This window comes from Pongo abelii, chromosome 3 (assembly GCF_028885655.2).
Source record: "Pongo abelii isolate AG06213 chromosome 3, NHGRI_mPonAbe1-v2.0_pri, whole genome shotgun sequence".
Taxonomy (NCBI): Eukaryota; Metazoa; Chordata; class Mammalia; order Primates; family Hominidae; genus Pongo; species Pongo abelii.
In genome coordinates, this window is record NC_071988.2 from 152,957,865 (window position 1) to 152,978,703 (window position 20,839).

At 33.8% G+C, this 20,839-nt stretch overlaps 1 long non-coding RNA gene across 1 annotated transcript in view; it reads right to left on the reverse strand.

Annotated features, from left to right (window-relative positions):
* Window positions 1-20,470: 20,470 nt before the first annotated feature.
* The window catches only part of LOC134761300 (uncharacterized), a 42,900-nt gene continuing 42,531 nt past the window's right edge, over window positions 20,471-20,839 (reverse strand). Inside the window, exon 3 of the long non-coding RNA XR_010139781.1 lies at window positions 20,471-20,585. This is a non-coding gene — a long non-coding RNA (uncharacterized LOC134761300). The remainder of the gene's footprint in view (window positions 20,586-20,839) is intronic.

Sequence of the window (20,839 nt, forward strand, 5' to 3'; positions counted from 1 at the left end):
CAAAAATAGACAAGTGGGATTGCATTAAACTAAAAAGATTCTGCACAGCAATGGAAACAATCAACATAGAGAAGAATCAACCTACATTACGGGAGAAAGTATTTGCAAACTATACATATAATAAGAGGTTAATATCGAAAATATATTAAAAACCCAAACAATTCAATATCAAAAAAAACACAATTTTTAAAAGTGCAAAGAATCTGAATAAATATTTTTCAAAGAAAATCATACAAGTGGCCATAGGTATATGAAACAAAATGTTCAACATCAATAATCACCAGGGAAATGCAAATTATAACCACAATGAGATATTACTTCAACCATGTTAGAATGGCTATCATCAAAAGGACAAAAGATTAGTGTTAATGACGATGTGGAGAAAAAGGAACCACTGCACACTGTTGGTGAGAATATAAGATAGCACAGCCATTATGAATAACAGTATTGTGGTTTCTTACAAAATTAAAAATAGAACTACCATAAAATCCAGAAATCCCGCTACTGGGTATATATTCTGATATGGTTTGGTTGTGTCCCCACCCAAATCTCATCTTGAGTTGTAGCTTCCACAATTTCCATGGGTTGTGGGAGGGACCTGGTGGAAGATAATTTAATCATGAGGCAGTTCCCCCCATACTGTTCTCATGGTAGTGAATAAGCATCATGAGATCTGATGGTTTTATAAGGGGAAACCCTTTTGCTTGGCTTTCATTCTCTTCTCCTGTCTGCTGCCATGTGAGATGTGCCTTTCTCCTCCTTCTATGATTGTGAGGCCTCCCCAGCCCGGAAACTGTGAGTCCATTAAACCTTTTTCTTTTGTAAATTGTCCAGGCTTGGGTATGTGTTTAACAGCAGCATGAAAACTAACTAATACAGTAAATTGTTCCCAGTTGAATGAGGCACTGCTGAAAAGATACCCAAAAATGTAGAAGTGACTTTGGAACTGGGTAACAGTCAGAGATTGGAACAGTTTGGGGGGCTCAGTAGAAGACAGAAAAATGTGGGAAGTTTGGAACTCCATAGAGACTTCTTGAATGGCTTTGACCAAAATGCTGATGATATGGACAATGAAATCAAGTCTGACATGGTCTCAGATGGAGATGCAAAACTTGTTGGGAACTGGAGCAAAGGTGACTCTTGTTAGGTTTAGCAAATAAACTGGCAACATTTTGTCCCTACCCTAGAGATTTGTGGAACTTTGAACTTGAGAGAGATGATTTACGGTTTCTAACAGAAGAAATTTCTATGCAGCTAAGCATCGAAGAGGTGACTTGGGTGCTGTTAAAGGCAGTCAGCATTAAAAGAGAAATAGCATAAAAGTTTGGAAAATTTGCAGCCTGAAAATGTGATAGACAAGAAAAACCATTTTCTGAGGAGAAATTCAAGCAGCTGCAGAAATCTGCATAAGTAATGAAGACTTGAATGTTAATCACCAGGACAATGGGGAAAATGTCTATGATGCATGTCAGAGACATTTGAGGTGGCCCCTCCCATCACAAGTCAGAGGCCTAGGAGGAAAAAATGGTTTTTTGGGCTGGGCCCAGGGCCCCCTTGTTGTGTGCAGCCTAGGGACTTGGTGCCCTGCATCCCAGCCACTCTAGCCATGGTTAAAAGAGGCCAAGGTACAGCTTGGGCCATAGCCTGAGTGTGCAAGCCCCAAGCCTTGGCAGCATCCATGTCATCTTGAGCCTGTAGGTACACAGAAGTCAAGAATTGAGGTTTGGGAATCTCTGCCTAGATTTCAGAAGATGTATGGAAGTGCCTGGATGTCCAGGCAATTGTTTGCTGCAGATGCGGGGCCCTCATGGAGAACCTCAGCTAGGGCAGTGTAGAATGCAAATGTAGGGTTGGAACCCCCACACAGAGTCCCCACTGGGGCACTGCCTAGTGGAGATGTGAGAAGAGGGCCACCATCTTCCAGACCCAAGAATAGTAGATCCACTGACAGCTTGCACCGTACACCTGGAGAAGCGTAGGCACTCAACTCCAGCACAGGAAAGCAGTCAGGAGGGAGGCTGCACCCCACAAAGCCATGGGGCAGAACAGCCCAAGATCATGGGAGCCCTCCTCTTGCATCAGTGTGACCTGGGTGTGAAACATGGAGTCGAAGGCGATCATTTTAGAGCTTTAAGATTTGACAGCTTTTCTGGATTTCGGACTTATCTGGGGCCTGCAGCCCTTTTGTTTTGGCCAATTTCTCCCATTTGGAAAGGCTGTATTTACCCAATGCCTTGTATTGTATTGTATTGTATTTAGGAAGTAACTAACTTGCATTTGATTTTACAGGCTCATAGGCAGAAGGGACTTGCCATGTCTCAATGGGACTTTGGACTATGGACTTTTGAGTTAATGCTGAAATGAGTTAAGACTTTGGGGGAACTGTTGTGAAGGCACGATTGGTTTTGAAATGTAAGGACGTCAGATTTGAGAGGGGGCAGGGGTGAAATAATATGGTTTGGCTGTGTCCCCACCCAAATCTCATCTTGAATTGTACCTCCACAATTCCCACATGTTGTGAGAGGGACACGGTGGGAGATAACTGAATTATGGGGGGCAGTTTCCCCCATATTGGTCTCGTGGTAGTGAATAGGTCTCACGAGATCTGATGGTTTCATAAGGGGAAACCCCTTTCACTTGGCTCTCATTTTTTCCTCTTGTCTGCCTCCATGTGATATGTGTTTTTTCCCTTCTACCATGATGGTGAAGCCTCCCTAGCCACGTGGAAGTGTGAGTCCACTAAACCTCTTTCTTTTGTAAATTGCCCAGTCTTGGGTATGTTTTTATCATCAGCATGAAAGTGGACTAATGCACATTCAAAGCAAATGAAATCAGTACGTCGAAGAGATATCTGCACTGCCATGTTGATTGTTGCATTATTCACAATAATCAAATTATGAAATCAGTGTTCATCAATGGGTAAATAAAGAAAATGTAGCTTAAATAATTAATATATAATTATATATAATTACACAAGTAATCTTCACACACTTAAAATATTCTGTCATTTGAGGGAAAAAAATGCTTAACCTGGGAGACACTATGTTAAGTGAAATAACCTAGAAACAGAAAGACAAATGCCGCATGATCTTACTCATCTAGAATCTAAAAAAGGCTACCTTATGGATAGATAATAGAATGGTGGTTATCAAAAGATTGAGTGTTGCATGGGGGTGTTTGGGTTGATGGTCATAGGATACAACATTTCAGATAGGAGGAATAAGTTCAAGGGAGCTATTGCACAACATGATTACTATATTTAACAATATATTTTATTCTTGAAAACTGATGAAAGAGTAAATGTGAAGTATTATCACAAATAATAACTATAAAGTAATAGACATATTAGATAGAGGTAGTCACTTCATAATTTACACATACTTCAAAACAATATGTTGTAAATGGCAAATACATGCAATTTTAACTATCAATTCAAAAAATAAATATATATGTAAGGAAAAATTGAAGCACCTTCTTTTTCAACTTTTGTGTTTAGTTCTCATATTATGATGAATCAATCAGTCAACCAATCTGTAGGGAGTAGAATATAATTTCCCATTTTCACCATTCTCCATTTCTTCTGGCTACCAAGGAATTTTTGCCCTTTCTTCTGATTATGATTATTTCTTTCATCAAGCTGTAAGTCAAGTCATAGGACCTCCCCTCTCCTTTAATAGCTTATGAATTTCCAAAATGTTAGTGAAAATTAAGTATGTTTTACATTGCTTTAAGGTAAAATTTAGCCATCTGTTACCTGGGCTATTGCATTTTTCAAAATCAGGTTTTGCTACCTTCCCCTTGTCACATTTTTTATAGTTTCCATACCAATGTTTCTAAAATACAATTCCAATAGTTCCACCCACTTGGTTACATATTTAGAATACTTTCTGGCTTGCTATACAAAAGTTACTAAAGACCTTTATGTTTAATTAGAAGCTCTTTTATGTTATGGCTCTTTTATGCACCTTGAAATTAGGTACTTGTATCCTCTCATGTCCTGGACCAAAGACTCTTTCCATTCTCAGCTACACCGTATTAAGTGTTACTCTTCTATGCTTTTGAAGATGTTGTTGTTGTTTGTCATCTTTTCTCAAACCTTGTTTTCATGCAATGCCTTCAAGACTATCACTCTGTTTTTGTTTTTCCTTTGTTTTCTTCTGGAAATATTTCTATTATCTTGGTAGATTATTGTGGAAAGGCACAAACTCAAAAAGAAAGTAATCTCATTGCATCTGCCCTGAAATTTATGCTCTCTTTGCTAGAGAAGATTACAGAATAATATAGTATTTTCTATTACTATCAGGTGAAGGTTAAGACTGTTTAGGTTCATAGGCAATGTACAACAGTATTTATCTATAACCTTGCTCCAGGGCTATGTCAGTTTTTCTCCACCGTAGCCTTTCCTCAGAACATCATGCTTTCCACCATCTTAACCACCTCATCTTAATAGGATAAAATGATTTTAAAAAAGTCCAAAGCACATTAGAAGCCTTAAAAATGACAGATGCACTTTACAAGGTAGAAGATAAACCCTGATGCCCTAATTTTCTGTACCAAATGTATATTTTAAAGTAAACCCCCCCCCCAAAAAAACAACTCGTGCTTAACAAAGACAAAAGCAATTGTTCTTACATGATGGTCCTTAAGCCTGTTATAATTAGTTGAAAATTATAAACCACACCTTTATTCATAGTACCTGAAATAATAGATGCTCATTTTCTAAAAAGATATTTATCAGAATACAGAAGAGGTAGATTACTAGGCTATCTATTATATAATAGTGCTTCAATAAAGATATGAGCAATTGCATGTTTAAAATGAACTACGTTATTAAACAACTAAGTTTAAGTTTTTGATTTGAGATTGTAGAATTAGAAAATGATTACTTAATTGAAAAGACAATGTAAGAGAGAAAAATCTCTTATCCATTACTCAAAGGGTTTAGTGTACAAAACTTTTGGGTCGTAGAAGTAAAGAATGACTTAGGAAAATATGAGAATTATTAGAATATCAAATACACATTTTAATTTTTGGAAGTTTTTTTTTTAAATGTGGGAGTGAATTAACTTAATCTCCAGGTATGTATGGCTTTTAGTGTGCTCTTCCCTTCAGTTTTCTGAGTTTCTGCCTTGCAATGTTTTCTCTGGAGACTAAAATATTTGCATGATGTTTAACTAGCCAACTGAAAAAATTATCTGGGTTATTAGTGAGAATATTGTTAAATGAAGAAAAAGTATGAGGGCGCCAGTTGGCTGTTAGCACACTGCCACTGTTTGACATGTGTGCATCTGCTTCTTTAGGAAGGCTATCATTCTGACTTGAGACCTCTCCTCTGATTTTTGCCTAGCTGTCTTCAAATTTTTTACCTATAACCTAGTATTTCATATTAAGATTTTATATTTTGAATCCTAACATGCAGATGCAAATGGATTCCTTTAATATATTCTCTTTTTCACATTTATGAACACTGACTTTTTATCTTACACAAATTAGTCAGAACCCTGTCATATTCACCTATGTGGCCATTGTTTAAAGTTGCTCATTTAATGCTGGGTTCACATATCCCAGGCTTTCTCTACTTTTCTTACTAAATTATATTAAATTTCACTGTATATTTTTTGTCCTTATAGGTTAACAGAGGGGAAAATTGAATTAAAGTATGTAAAGTAAAAGTAGCTCCATTCTCAATTAGAAACTCTATAAAAATAAAATATAAAAATCCCTATTCTATTAATCTGCATACAATAAATGAGTTGTAATGATACCGAGGAGACTTAATTCAGTGACCTAATCAACAAAGGCTTATAATTCTCATTTGAACAGCTGAATCAGCATCATTTATGATTAGCCTAGTAAACAAATTATATTTGATTATGTCTTATATTTACTGCTAGAAATACATGAAAAAAAGCAGAACAGTATAGTGGTTCATGTATTAATAAATCATTCGTTTTATTACTCCTGAGTATCTTTCATTTTATCCTTTACATATTAGCATCCTTTCAGCTATTTTTTATCTGTGGAACAAAAATTACGTTTCCTAGATGTTATTAATGCTGACATATGAACAAATGTTTTGACACTTGATAATTTAGAAAAAAATGTGCAATCAGAGTTTTAAAAAAATCAATGTTTAAAGAGCATGCAAGTAGAATTTCAAATATTTTCATATTTAAAAACATTCTCATAGTCAATTGAAATTTTTTGTCAAAATTCTGTCTACTGTAAGTTATATATATTTGACATATATTAACTGTTAATTACATTAATATTAGTGCAAATGTTTTCATTTTGTTTTAATTAGGACCATAAATGCCACTGAAAGTAACATTCTCCATTTTTAAGTTAGCATATGCTATAGCATGATCTTTGGAAAAACAAATTTCAAAGCTTTTCTTTTATAGAAGATAATTGTCCTGAGATTGAAGAAAAAAGATTGAAATATATAGAAAACTACATTAAAACAGTTTGAATTTGTCACTAACAACTACTGCCACATTTGCACATTTAGATGTTGGACATGTAAGTAAAAAAGTGCTATAGTCTCCTTAAAAATTGAATAATTTGAAGTATTAACAGTTTCAGTTATATTATAAAATAATTATTGCCAAAGTTCCACCTTTGAATTCCCTGTATGCACTAAGGAGGAAATAACTAATATTGCAATTTTAAGACAAGGTCCATTTATTTCCAAATGTACAGAGAAAAATACAGGGACCTCCCAAATTGTCTTTTGCATAACAATCTGCCTTCGATATTGTGTTCTCCAAAAGCTTTTTTTCTTAACACTAAACAGGTCTAATATAATGTATATGAGTTCATCATATATAATACATTAAATTACTAAATATATGATATATATTTCTGGATCTAATTATTTATATTTCTGAGATTTATTCCTGCATGTTTTTCCAGCTATCATAATTTTAATGCAGGCTTGATGATGACATGTCTTCGTTACATTTGTCTAAAAGTGTATTTTTTTACTTTGATTTATTTTTATTGAAAAGCCTATATATTAATTCTGTTTTGGGTCCTCTGATGTTATTTACCTGCTTGGTGTTACCTTTCATCCATTTTTGAAAAAATACCAGCCATTAACTCTTCAAATATCTTCTTGAATGTGTCTTCCATGTTTTTAATGCTCATGTGTTGTTCTTGTTGTACTGTGTACTCTGTGTACTTTAATTTGGATATTTCTATTGATTTACCTTATAGTTCTCCAATTTTTATTCTATTCTGTAGCCAATTCCATCTATTGATTGTGTGTTAATTGCATATTTTATATTTTGCATTCTGGGACAAATTCTTTGAAAATTCTTTCAAATTCTTTGAAAATTGAACAACTTTTAACCTATTCTGCACATATTTTCATCAATTTCTTGATCTTTTAAAGCCTTCGTCTGATCAATACAATATCTAGATCGCCGGTAGATATTTTAAATTTTTTCTCTTGGTTGTAAATTATGTAATTACGGATATCATTACTATGTTAAGATTTAATCATTTCACAGAGTTCAATATTTTCTATAAAATGCATGCATAATTAATAGAAGGTGGCCAATTATATATAAATTCTTACAACATTTAATTTAGCTGTTAATTAAATGGTGTTGATGGCTTATATTTGTTAATGTTTCATTATATAAGTAAATCAGACAGGAAAAAATAGTAGACCCTACAAGGTATGATGGGCTAATTTTTCCTGGTGCTTCATATGTTAGAAGACAAAAAAACAGACTTTAATTTAAAGACAATTCATCTTTGAGTTAAATCTTCAATTTGAGATTTCCATTCATTTTGATGATGTCTTGCAAATATCTTACAAACTTTACTATTCAAGCAACATAAATCACCATTTTATTGAATTATAGATTTTAAACTCTATGAATCACTTAAAAAAACAGAATAAATAGTCTCCTTTTTCAGATGAGCAGATTAATATTCACAACAGTAACATCATATGCTTTTAATGCTATATAGCAAAAAGTGCAATTCCGATTTCGAGATTTTTAATCTTATATTTTACTACATGATAGTTGTAAGATTTTATTTCTAGTTCAAATACATTTTGTATTATATTTGTTAGTATTTCTTACGACAGAGTAATTGTGAATTTTTTTTTTTTACCCTCTCAGATTGGTCAGTTTTTTCAGACTTGCTCAGTTACAGGTACTACTGATAATTCTATCTGTCATGTAAGAGGCCAAGTGTTGGGATTGTAAGATCAAAAAATTAAATTGAGTCCTACCATGGAAGAATTTTAGCCTGGAGAGGTGCTTCAAGCTCATAAGGGTCTTATGTGAACATGAAATATACACTTACTGTGCTAAATCACAAAGATTTAGGGATCGTATGTTGCTGTAGGACATTTTTTTTTCTAGCCAGCCTAATTCAATGTTTTAAAAAATTTCTGTTTCAAGCCTAGAACCTAGCACATGGGGAAAAGAATGTTAAATATATTTAAATTATATATTACATTGTAAACTTAGGATTCAGTATGGAAATATCAATCAGAACATCTTAGAATATTATCTCATCTATGTTGTTGCTACTTGGTCTGGTCAATGTGTTGTGATCAGGAAATATTTGTATGTGTTATATGCCTTCTATCTAATATATATATTTTTTCTAATTTAACGTTAAAAAAAGTTTAAAAAGTGTAATTATTTTATAGCTTAAAACATTAAAGCTCAAAAATTAAGCCATTCACCTGTTACACAGCTACTAGCTTTTAGAGCTAGAAATCGTATCTGTCGTTGACATTACTAATTTTTACTAATATTTGGTTCTTGTCTCCTTCCAGCTAAGTGATGGATTATTCTCCACCCAATATTAAAGTATTCTGTGACCATGTGATAGGCTTTAGCCAAAGAAATCTTTCACTTTTGGTCCAAAGCTTTTCATTGTTGGATCTTGATGTTCTATCCTTGTTGTCCTCTATCATGGTAATTCCAAAACCTTGTACTTATGTAGCAGCATTACAATATGGTGGAACTTCCACTCCCCACTCCACCAAATGTCTAATTGGCTACAGTGTATTTATGCCAAAAGATAAACACATAGCATGAATAAAAAAAAAAGTCCTTGTATTTAAAACCACTGAGAATTTAGAATTTATTAGGACATTATATCCTAGCTATACTGATATAATGCAGTATCCAAATCTTCTTATATAAAGCTTTTCTCTTCCACAAAGTTATTGTTATCAGACAGCAAGATTATGTTCCCTGTACATAGTTCATCCCCATGCTTTTTTTAAAAGTATATGACATATAAATTCATGGTACCTGATAATTCATAAAAGATGTATGTTTCAAATCTAAAAATCAGTGTTAAAAAGTAAAGTTTATAATAAATAGCTGAAATTTAGTTCCTAGCTACTTTAAGTGTATTATTTATGTATATAGAGTATAATTAGAATGTCCAAGAATTACATTTATTTAAAAAATATAAATAGAGTGTGATGTTAAGACAAAACTACTGTCCTGATTGCTATAATAAGCAAATGTTCCCTGTGAAATGTTGAGAAAGTGGAAACACTTAAATTACTGAGGACAAAGAAAACATGCTATGTATGTTATTGTATTTCATCTTTATAGTAAATCTAAGACACCATTACTCCTATTATCATTTTATATCAAGGAATAGAGCTAAAGGAATTGTATAACTTTATACAAATTTATATAGCCTGTGAACATCAGTATGATTTTAAAACAGATTTTACAAGTAAATTTAGAATTATGCTTTAAACCTTATACATAGAGCTACTAAACAGAGGCATATTTTCCTGGTGGCTATGATGTTGCTTTCTATGTACAGTTAACAGATATTGGGAAAATCCTCTTCTGTAATCATCTTTTTCATAATATGCTGAATCAAAACTCAATGAGTTTCAATAAAACATTTATGTGGTATAATAAAAAGCTAATTCTTTCATCTATTTGCCAGAAGTTGGCTTAATTTTTCTAATTTGTTAAATAGCTGGTGATCAAGGTTAAGATACATTTAGCTGCAATAACAAAATTTACAACTAAGATTATTTAAAATAATAAATTAACACATTATCATATGTATTACAAAATACAGAGGTGGTATGTGTTTAGCATTAGTTGACCAAATCAGTGTGGTCATTGGTACTTCTTTGCTCATGGCCAGTGGCACATTCTTTCTTTGTTAATCTTGAATATAAGTCCACTCATCAATATTGTTGTGCCAACTTAGGTTAATACCCTTGTGTGTGTGTCTGTGGTGGGGATGGGGGGTGTCTCCAAACAGCTTCAAGCTGTTTTACTTAACCAGGGTTCTTAGATCACATGGCAGGAATGGTAGGATTATCATGATTAGTTTAAAATAATTGAGGGAGGAACAAGGAAGAAACTTGTCAAGCAGGCAGGCAGGGTGAGTTGTCAGTACAACTTCAACACAAGCAGCCTGAAAATCAAGCTGCAGTCCCCAGATAAGAAAGAGCCCATGTCCTTGAATTGCAACGCCTAGTCTGTGAACCTAGATGAACAAATGCCACTTCTCTTTTGGACACATTTTTCTCTCTTTGGCCAGCCTTTGTCTTGCTTCATGTACTTCCTCCCGATTGGTCCTTACTTTTCATTGATTTTATATATATTTAATACCTCTCTTCCTGTGATTGGTCCTGGGCCAAGGTACAGGGCCAACGTTCCAGGCCAAGCCTTCACCTCTGCCTCCAATTGGTTCTTTTCACTATCATATCTTTTTCTGAGTGGTGTCTTTTCCAAGATGGCATAGAGACCAGTAAGCACATTCCTCCCACTCCTCAGACCACTAAACCTTGGGCACTTGGCCCCACAGCGGCAGCCCTCATTCTGGTCCCCTCTCCTTGCTGAGAACTTTTCTCTCACTTAAGAAATCTGACTCTGCCTTACTCACTGTCTAGTGTCCACATGCCTTATTCTTCTTGGTCGTGGAACGAGAACCCCAGAACTCGCCAGCGGTGGCAGTAAAAAAGCTGTAACACTCCCTCCCACTCGGGACAACAGGAGTGAAAAACCTGCAACATAATCAGAGTTCATCTTTGGAGCCAGTGATAGGCTTTGATTTCCTCAAATCATCAGTGCTATTAAACCCTTAGAAAAATATATGGTTAACTTACATTCAGTAGTCCATACAATAAAACATTTTTGAGTGTCTATTATAAGCACAGCTCTCTACTAGAAACTGAGGATATAATATACTAAACAGTAAAATTGACATGGCCATTGCCCCTATGGAGATTACTGCCTTTTGCTAATAACTGCCAATTACAATTGTCACAGTGTAAGTCTGTATGCCGTGTGCTTTATAAATTCTCCTCAATTTCAACCACATTTCCATGAAAAGGATATTATTTTAATCTTCATGTTAAAATGAGGAAAGTTAATTTCACTAGCTTTAGGTAAAATGCAGAAGACTGCGCAGTTATTAATTGAATGGGCCAGGTTTCTAATCCACTCAGTCTCATTCTGCTGCCTGAATATAGAACTTATCAGTGCTATCTACCCTTATTTATCACATATATTTCAAACTGCATATACCCTTAAAAAGAGCTGTTATCTTGGGGATTGTCCATTTTTCTTTATAGTCCATTCATACTACATGTGTATTAAATGAACAGTTGCTTAGAGTTGCATAGGTGTTGTACCCAGTTTGTGTTTACCAGAAATCTGGATATGTTCAATATTATGTTTATGTATATTATGTTATTTAAATGAGAATTGAATGAGTTGCATCTGTGTTGTAGTAGAAAGAACACAGTTGCTGGAATCTCATGAACATGAATTCATTTTCTGATTTTTTTTCTTATAACAGTTCAGTGGCCACAGACAATTCAATTAGCATTTATAGATTGATTCCCAGCTTTAGATAAAGAGATGTGAACAGTCATATATAGGTATTAATCAACATTAAATTACACCCTAAAAAATTTCTGTTCAATCTGGCATGTGACATTAAATAATTCTTACTTATGCTTCTGCTTCTTTTTCATTTTCTGTTTTGACAGTCTTGCTTTGGTTCAAACATTTGATTAATAACATTTATATTTGCTTAATGAATGATAGCTACTTCCCATGCTAGCATAGTAGTTTTGTAAGTCATTTTCTAGTTGACTTGGATTTGTAAACCAACTTTGAAGTGGGGATCCTTACCTAATCTAGAAATGGGGACTCAGGCCAGAATGGGTCTGTCCTAGTTGCTAGATAACATGATGACACTTCTTGGTAGAAAGTTGTCATGCAGCCACCATTATAGACTAACCAAAAATCAGAAATCTAGTTTATTTAAATTATCATCTGACTTGGAGTCAGAAAGAAATATTTTAGACACATTATTTATCATTTTGAGTCTGTATCTTCCACCATGAAATTTCAGGGAACAAGAATAATTACCATTTCTCTTCAAGTGGTATAGGTCAAATTATCTCACATGCATAAAAAAACTTTATGAATTGTATAATAAAACAAATGGAAACTAGTGTGTTAGAATTTTCATCAACATTATTAATAGAACCTGAAATTATAGTACACTAAGAAGAAATAGCCATATGTAGGCAAAAACATATCAGAATATTATCAAGTTCCTATAAACAAGGAGCTTTATTACTTTGGACCTAATGTATTTCTGAAATAAATAAAAGATATAAAAACTGTCATCTTGCTTACTATATAGTTTGCTTTTAAATTTATTTGACATTTCTCTACGATTTAAATTGAAAGAGTTATGTATCATAAATATTTTAACTGAAAGCTCACCTTTTTCAATGTGGCAAACACAATAATATTTGAAAAAATATCTATGTAAACATAAGCCTTTTGTTGACTGAATATGGAAAATATAATAGAAACTGATGATATTAAATCATAAATGTGTGTGTACGTATTTTTCATCTTTTAAAAAAGCTTCTCCTTTTATGGAAATCAGACATGAAATCAATTTCCAATATGACTTTAGATAAAGAGATATAAATGGTAACATACATTTTTTAATACCTGGGCCCAGATTAAAAAATTAAGTGCTTCAATATTTCAGCTGTCACTTACTGCTCTCCATGAGGGTTTACATTTGTCATCTATGCTATACTGAAAGAAAAACTATTTTTCAGCTACAAGTGACTACATATATGACAACAAGATGAAATAAAATAGAAAAATACCATTTATGTTTAGAAAAAAATACACGTTAAGTCTTTATGTTTTTAAATAGTCTGTCCAGGTTAATAATTGTGATAGTGACTGATATATTCTCAAAATTCTTCAGAATTTTGTTGTCCTGGAAACTTTGCTTATAATCTTGCAAAAATATATAAAAACATATATAAAGCTTGTAATATTTAAGTATTTTGACACTCAAAAATAGTGTTTCATTTTAATTACACAATTTTTCATTGTATAGAATAATTAGGTTCCAAACTTTCATTGACACACGTATCATGGAGACAAATATTTCATCAACACAATGTTGGATCTAAGATGTTCAGTAATTGATAACATTCTTTCTCCCTATGAAGAAAGTTTTGGTATAAGTTATATTCCTAAGATTAGAGAGTGTGCATCAGCATCTAATGGTATTCAAAGAAAATTTATTTTATAGAGAGAAAAATTTAAATATAAATTAATATCATTTCAAAAACTCTAAGATTTGGCTTAGATTTCATTTTATGGTAGTGAATTAAAGTAGCATGGTTCATTCTTTTAAAAATTTTTGTATTAATATTTATTTTGAAGAATTGAATTACTCTTGACTGAGGAAAAGGATGTTGTATTCATCAAATCTAGTACTAGATCTGCCCAACATGACATTAGTGGAATAGGTACCATTTCATTTATGATTATATTTGAAAAATATAAATAATTCAATGAAAATTAAAAATACAAAGATAAATACCAAGTTTACAGAATCAGGCTGAGTCAACTAATTGTTGTAAGCATACTTTACCCAATGGCCACAAACATTTTTAAATACTTCATATATAGATTATATATGATGTATTTTATAATAAAAGCTTAGTTTGACCTATATTTGGGAAAATCTTAAGTATTTTGACATGGATTGCTGCCAATTTATCAAGTTTTGGATTTGGAGAAGTTGAACAATTTGGTAGTATTTATGTGGGAGGTATATGTGTGTATACAGAAACTTGACATTTAAATAAAATTTTGTGTTGGAAATGTATTTAGTTGAGTGCCTACTCTCTTTGGATTCATATATGAAGATATGTTAAAAATTTATACAATATGAAATATTTAGAACCAGCTAGAATAACTGAAGAGATATTTCATAGTCTTTGGCTTATCATAATATCTTACCATAGTTAGTAGTGATCTGAAAACCAGTTATTGTGGATAAAATGTATAGATAGCTATGAACTAAATCAGATGTTAAAATTGAGGATTTTGGCTGGGTGTGGTGGCTCATGCCTATAATCCCAGCACTTTGGGAGGCTGAGGCAGGTGGACCAGAGGTCAGGAGTTCAAGACCAACCTGACCAAGATGGTGAAACCCCATCTCTACTAAAAATACAAAAATTAGCCGGGTGTGGTGGTATCTGCCTGTAATCCCAGCTCTTCAGGAGGCTGAGGCAGAGAACTGTTTAAACCCAGGAGGTGGATATTTCAGTGAGCCAAGATCATGCCACTGCACTCCAGCCTGGGTGACAGAGTGAGACTCTGTCAAAAAAAAAAAAAAAAAAAAAAAAAAATGATTTTTTTTTTTTCGTTTAAGAATGGAGAATTTGTGAATTCTGGGTTTGTTGCATACCTCTGGCCAATGAAAACAATATTTCTTGATGCAGTAGGGTTATAAAGTTCATTTGTAAGAATTTTGTAATACTCTGAGATCCTTTTTTGCCTACCTATGCCTATTTCTTCTTAGTAGATGCTAAAAATATAGTTTAGTTCTGAGTTCTTATTAGCAAATCATTTCACCTTTGTAAGGAAAACATAATTTCTTAATGGTTAGTAATGATTACTATGTCCTACAAAAAGAAATGCTGGGAAAAGTAATTATATATTTAGCAGTAATATTCAACAGAGTTAAAGACCGGAGAAAAAATATTTTGTAAATCAATAAAATTGTACTTTCATATGGGATATATGTTTTTCTGACTGATATGGCATTTAACAGCAGGATGTACCTTCAGAGAAATAGACAACTTTGCTCAACAAATGTTGATAAAAATGATAAATTTTGTTGAAATCTCTCAAAATCTTTCACACAATAATAACTCAAATTTGTTTCAATGATTTGTACTTTTAGTTTAAATGCACATGCACATTAAGAAATATTATAAAGTAGCATAAAAGCACAAACCAGGATTTTCTCTTTCACAAAACTATTGAGCTCTTGAAACTTAAAAAAAAAATAACAAAAGCAGAAACATAAAACCAAGTATCTTAGCATGACTGTTTTAAACTACTTACTAAGTGACCTCTTCAATGCTGCTTAGCACAACTATTAAAATAAAAAAGAACAAAACACATCTCTGCTACTAGTTACATTTTGATGTCTTCTAATGACGTACATTTTTTTCTGGTAAAACAATGCCAGGAATACAGAATATTAAGTCTTTGATTCATCTTGTTTTGGATTCACATAAGCAGTCACTACATGTTTCTTTGCCACAGGCATATTAATTTCATGTTGTGTCTTTGATATGGTTTAGCTGCGTCTCCACCCAAATCTCATTTTGAATTGTAATCCCCATAATTTCCACGTGTCAAGGGCGGGAACAGATGGAGGTAATTGGATCATGGGGACGTTTTCCCTCATGCTGTTCTCATGATAATGAACGAGTCTCATGATAGCTGATGGTTTTATAAGTATCTGGCATTTCCCCTACTTGTACTCACTCTGTCCTGCCACCCTGGGAAGAAGGTGCCTGCTTCTCCTTTGCCTTCTGCCATGATTGTAAGTTTTCCGAGGCCTCCCCAGAAATGCAGAACTGAATCAATTACACCTCTTTCCTTTATAAATTACCCAGTCTCAGATATTTCTTCATAGCAGTGTGAGAACGAGCTAATACAGCCTTACTCGAAGAATTGCCACAAAAGATCTGATTATACCTCCCTTTAAACAAGTCTAGGAGATAACTGCTTCACCCTTTAATGTGTTTTACCAGTGCACACATAGTAAAATGGGCATATAGCACCAAAGTTATATTTGAAATATACTTGCTCTAATTTAGAAATTTTTAAATACAGCCATGTGTCACTTAATGATGGGAAAACTTTCTGAGAAATGCATTCTTAGGTGATTTCATTCTTGTGTGAACATCACAGAATAAATGTGCTGACACAAACCTAGACAGTGTAGCCCACTACACAGGTAGGCTATATGGCATAGCATATTGCTCCTAGACTACAAACCTGTTACAGCATGTTTGGGCACTGAATACTGCAGGCAATTATAACAGAGTGGTAAGTATTTGTGTATCTAAACATATCTAACCATAGAAAAGGTACAGAAAAAAATATTGCATGGCTGGGCGCAGTGGCTCATGCCTGTAATCTCAGCATTTTGGGAAGCCGAGGCTGGTGGATCACCTGAGACTAGGAGTTCAAGATCAGCCTGGCCAAGATGGAGAAATTCCATCCCTACTGAAAATATTAAAAATTAGCTGGGCGTGGTGGTGGTGCCTGTCTGTAATCCCAGCTACTTGGGGGGCTGAGGCAGGAGAATCGGTTGAACCCAGGAGGCAGAGGTTGCAGTGAGCTGAGATCGCCACAAACATCCAAATGAATAACCAACAAATACATTTACACCTTATATTTTAGTTCTCCTATACTATTAATAATAATGCAAATTTTAACTAAGTCTGTGATAATATAAATAATATAATTGGTAAAATAACATTGGCTTAAGCAAGGTGAAATGTATTTCACTCTCTCATAAAAGTTCACATGTGCAGTGCAGTTCTACTCCATGATGTAACCCTGACTGTTTCCTTCTTCATATCACCTTCATATTCATATTCATAAGATGTTTCACTTTCTGTGTGAGGTTCAGAATAGCTTAAACTCATGTTTATATTCCAGTTTAAGTGAGGAGGGAAGTGAGAAGAAAAGGGTCTCCATTCTTTTTAAGGACACCGTATCACTTAGACTCAGCTCCTTTTGACCAGAATGATTAAACATAGCTTTAAGAGGGCCAAGGTTTGAGAACTTTCTTTTGAGTAAGCATAAGTAACAGTAAAAATTACAATGCTTATTATCATGGTAATTGAGGTTATAACAATCCTATCATCTGTCAAAAACAAACAAAAATGCTACATAAGCTACATTAGGTGTTTCATATTAATGTAATTTAATAAAAAATTGATAGGCATCAGTGATCTAAAAAGGTATGAGAGACAGATGTAAAGAATAGAAATTTTAGCAAGCAGGTATCATTTTTATAACTGAGGGAACAAAAATAGAAGAGGTACAGTTTCTAAAATCTAGGAGCATTGTTGAAGGGCCTCCTCCCCAGGAGATGTGTCCACGTGAAGAATTCACACTTTGGAGAACAGACTGTGACTATTGGAGAAGAGATCATTTAGGATAGAGCTAGAAGCTTGAAGGACCATTAGCTTAGAGAAATAGGAAGAAGTAGGAAGACAGTTGGAATGCAACAGGAAAATAATACAATTTCTCCTGTCCTCCTAATAAGAAAACAATTGCAAAAGGACTTTGGAATGCAGAATCCTACAGTATATTACTAAAGAGTGGGCTGATTCTGACTAGTATATTCTGAAGGCAAAAATTACCTTATTCTCTTTCCAAAAATAAGAGAAACAATAGCTACTATATCCATTTTCAGTTTTTATTAAATCTGATTTTTAATACAATCCCACTCTTGTATATTCCATAATTTGAAGACTAACATTTGAAATTAACCACCACTACTAATTTGAAATCAGAGAAATAAAAAAGAAGGTAAATATGTAGTAGATGGACAGATAACAGACAGATAATAGATGGTAGGTAAATTAGATAGATAAATAGATAGATACACAGATAGATTGATAGATCACCAAGAGAGGGAGAAAATACACATAGTAATACTGTTTTGTTTGTGTCCATGGTAATAAAGCTACAGTTTGTTATAATAACTTTATTCTTCCACGAGTTATTCCATATTTTCTTTATTCTCATCTAGTACCTCAACTGGTCAGGGTTCTATATCTGATAAGGTAATCAAAACTTCATTCCCCAATACTCTAGATTCCCAAGTACCTCTGCCTTTGTAAGGTTACACTATTTTTTTAAATTAACTTATGTGGTTGATCATCAACTAATAAAATCCCTAAAATACTTCCAAGTTTCAGATATCGTTCTCCCTGTTCTCATTGTGTGTCAGCAACCCAAAAAGTTCCCTCTGGCAATTGTGATCAGTTGTCATCCCAGCCAGTACAGATATTTACTTTTTTGACTAAATATTCAGTGGCATGTGGAGCCTCAAACTGCAAAGTTCTAGTGTTGCACTTCCATTTAATGGAACCATTATTTTTTCTATTAAAAATATTCCTTTTTTGGTAACCCTGAATTCTATACCAATCAATGATAACCACAAATAACGTTTTACTAGATAGAATTCAGGATTCTGACAAGTGGGAAAGATAGAGGGACAGGAAGCTTTTCTCAGAAGAAAGTAATTATCTACAGAAGGGAACATGGCTTTACCCCAAAACCCTAAGTACTTGCACCATAATATTCTGAATGTGGCTTGGTAGTCACTCTGTAGAGTATCCTGTTTCACCATAAATGCTTCAAGTACCACTGGATGTACTTAATTACAAAAACTAATAGGAAGAGAAGTCTAAATATCTTTCAGAGCATTTTCTTGCTTTAGGCCTCACTGAAAACTGGAAATCTTACGAGCTTTTCAGTAAATAGGACAGACAAATACACACAAATGTTGCATATGGTATCTCAATTTTCAATATGCTCAACACATTTGGCCTATTTCTTGATTGTAAGGATTACAAGATTCAGAAACATATATATATATATATATATATATATATATATATATATATTTTTTTTTTTTTTACTTTAAAGTAATTATTCTGGCATGCCAGACACCACTGGAACCTGAGAAATTTAATTGGCATTACTGGTTTTGGCAACTTCCTGAGTTTAACTCAGCTTACTGCGTACACATCTTAGGGAGGCATCTTTGAGCTTGTTACTTTCCTATCATCAAATTCAGTCAACTTATGTCCTCAGTAAAGTGGACCAGAATAATAGTTTAATGTAATGTCAGCCTGACTATAATATGGCAAGAAGCAAGAATATTGACACAGCCCCAAAAGAGAGTGAAGTTGCACTTTTGTCTCAGCTAGTAAAAAGAAAATGCTTCTGCTGTTCTTTGCAATAGTTACATAGAAATGTGTCCCGGTGTTTGGTGCTATAATACATTTCACCTGCAACTGAAGTCACCATCTAATTAGGTTCATTACAATTAATAATCCTTATCTATGATTCAGCAAACTTTTGTCCAAGCCAAAGAGGCAGAAAACGGGGAAGGAGAGATGCCATCCTTACATTTCCAAGTCTTGGATTGTGCCAATGATCTCTGAACTTCCACGAAGATAATATATTATGAATAGCTCATTATTCTGGTAGGGAGAAATTCCTGGAATTTACATTGACCCTTCCTCAAATAATAGTCTCACTCCATGGGTAAACGGGATGATGCAGAGATTTCACCATTTGTTGAGCAGGCCTGTGGTACTCAATTAGGTACTGGGAAAATAACCCAAAAATATATTTGTAGGCCCTCTGAACTTGATGTGAGACAGCTCACAGTAAAACTCCATAAATCATTTGACCTCCAGAGGTTCACATCATAATCTTGGATCGCAGTGGAGTTTTGGAACCTAGGATTTAGTGTAAATTCTTGAAATACAAGAATATTTTCTCTGTCCTCTACAAACAGTCATCTCACAAAATGACCATGGGTTTATTTAAAGATAGTTGAGAATAGGTTGAAGAAAATGATGCCACATATTAGTCAAAGTCCAAAGGAGGAAAAGTGAGGAAGGAAGAAGAAAATTATCTCTTTTTCTATCTTCTAATCTCCTTGTACTGCCTTCCACTGGCAAAAATTAATAGCTAGGGTAGGTTGCCAAGGAGCTTCAGAAATCCAATTTGCATACACCCAGCTCCAGATTTACAGAGCAGCACACAGATAGATAGGCTAGGGACTGAGATACAATAAAAACATAACCAGCAATGCTAAGCAACTAGCTATTTCTGTCATAATGAGAAATTAATAGCATAAACCTTAATTATATAACAGAGAAACAATTTATTTTTATATATTTAAATATTTGCATCCAAACAACTTTCTTGCACCATTCTTGAAGAATATATTAGGTATTAATTGATAGGTAACATACTACTCAAAATTTAATGGCGTAAAATCACTGCTTATGGATAAGCTATGCTTGTTTTTAAGCTTCAGTTGGACTGACTTACCTGTTTTTGATAAGCTGCAGATTGGGTAGGTAGCTCTAAATATATTGGTTCGGTCTCATATCTAGAGCCACTGGGACAACTGGGCTTTCTTCCACATAGTCTGTTAATGTTTATCTAGTTAGAACAGGCAAGAAATGGTGGTGGTTTATTTCTAAGTGAGTGAACCAAATCATTCATGATTTTATGATGATTAGGCTTGACACTGGCAAATAATCCCTTTCTCTACATAGTCTTGGTCTAGCAAAGTAAAACCAGAACTGATAAATAAAGGGTTAAAAAAAATAAACTCTACTTCTTAATACAACAAGATGAAAGACATGTTGTAAAAAAAAGCACTGTGGCAATCAGCTTCCATTAATTCCATCGCT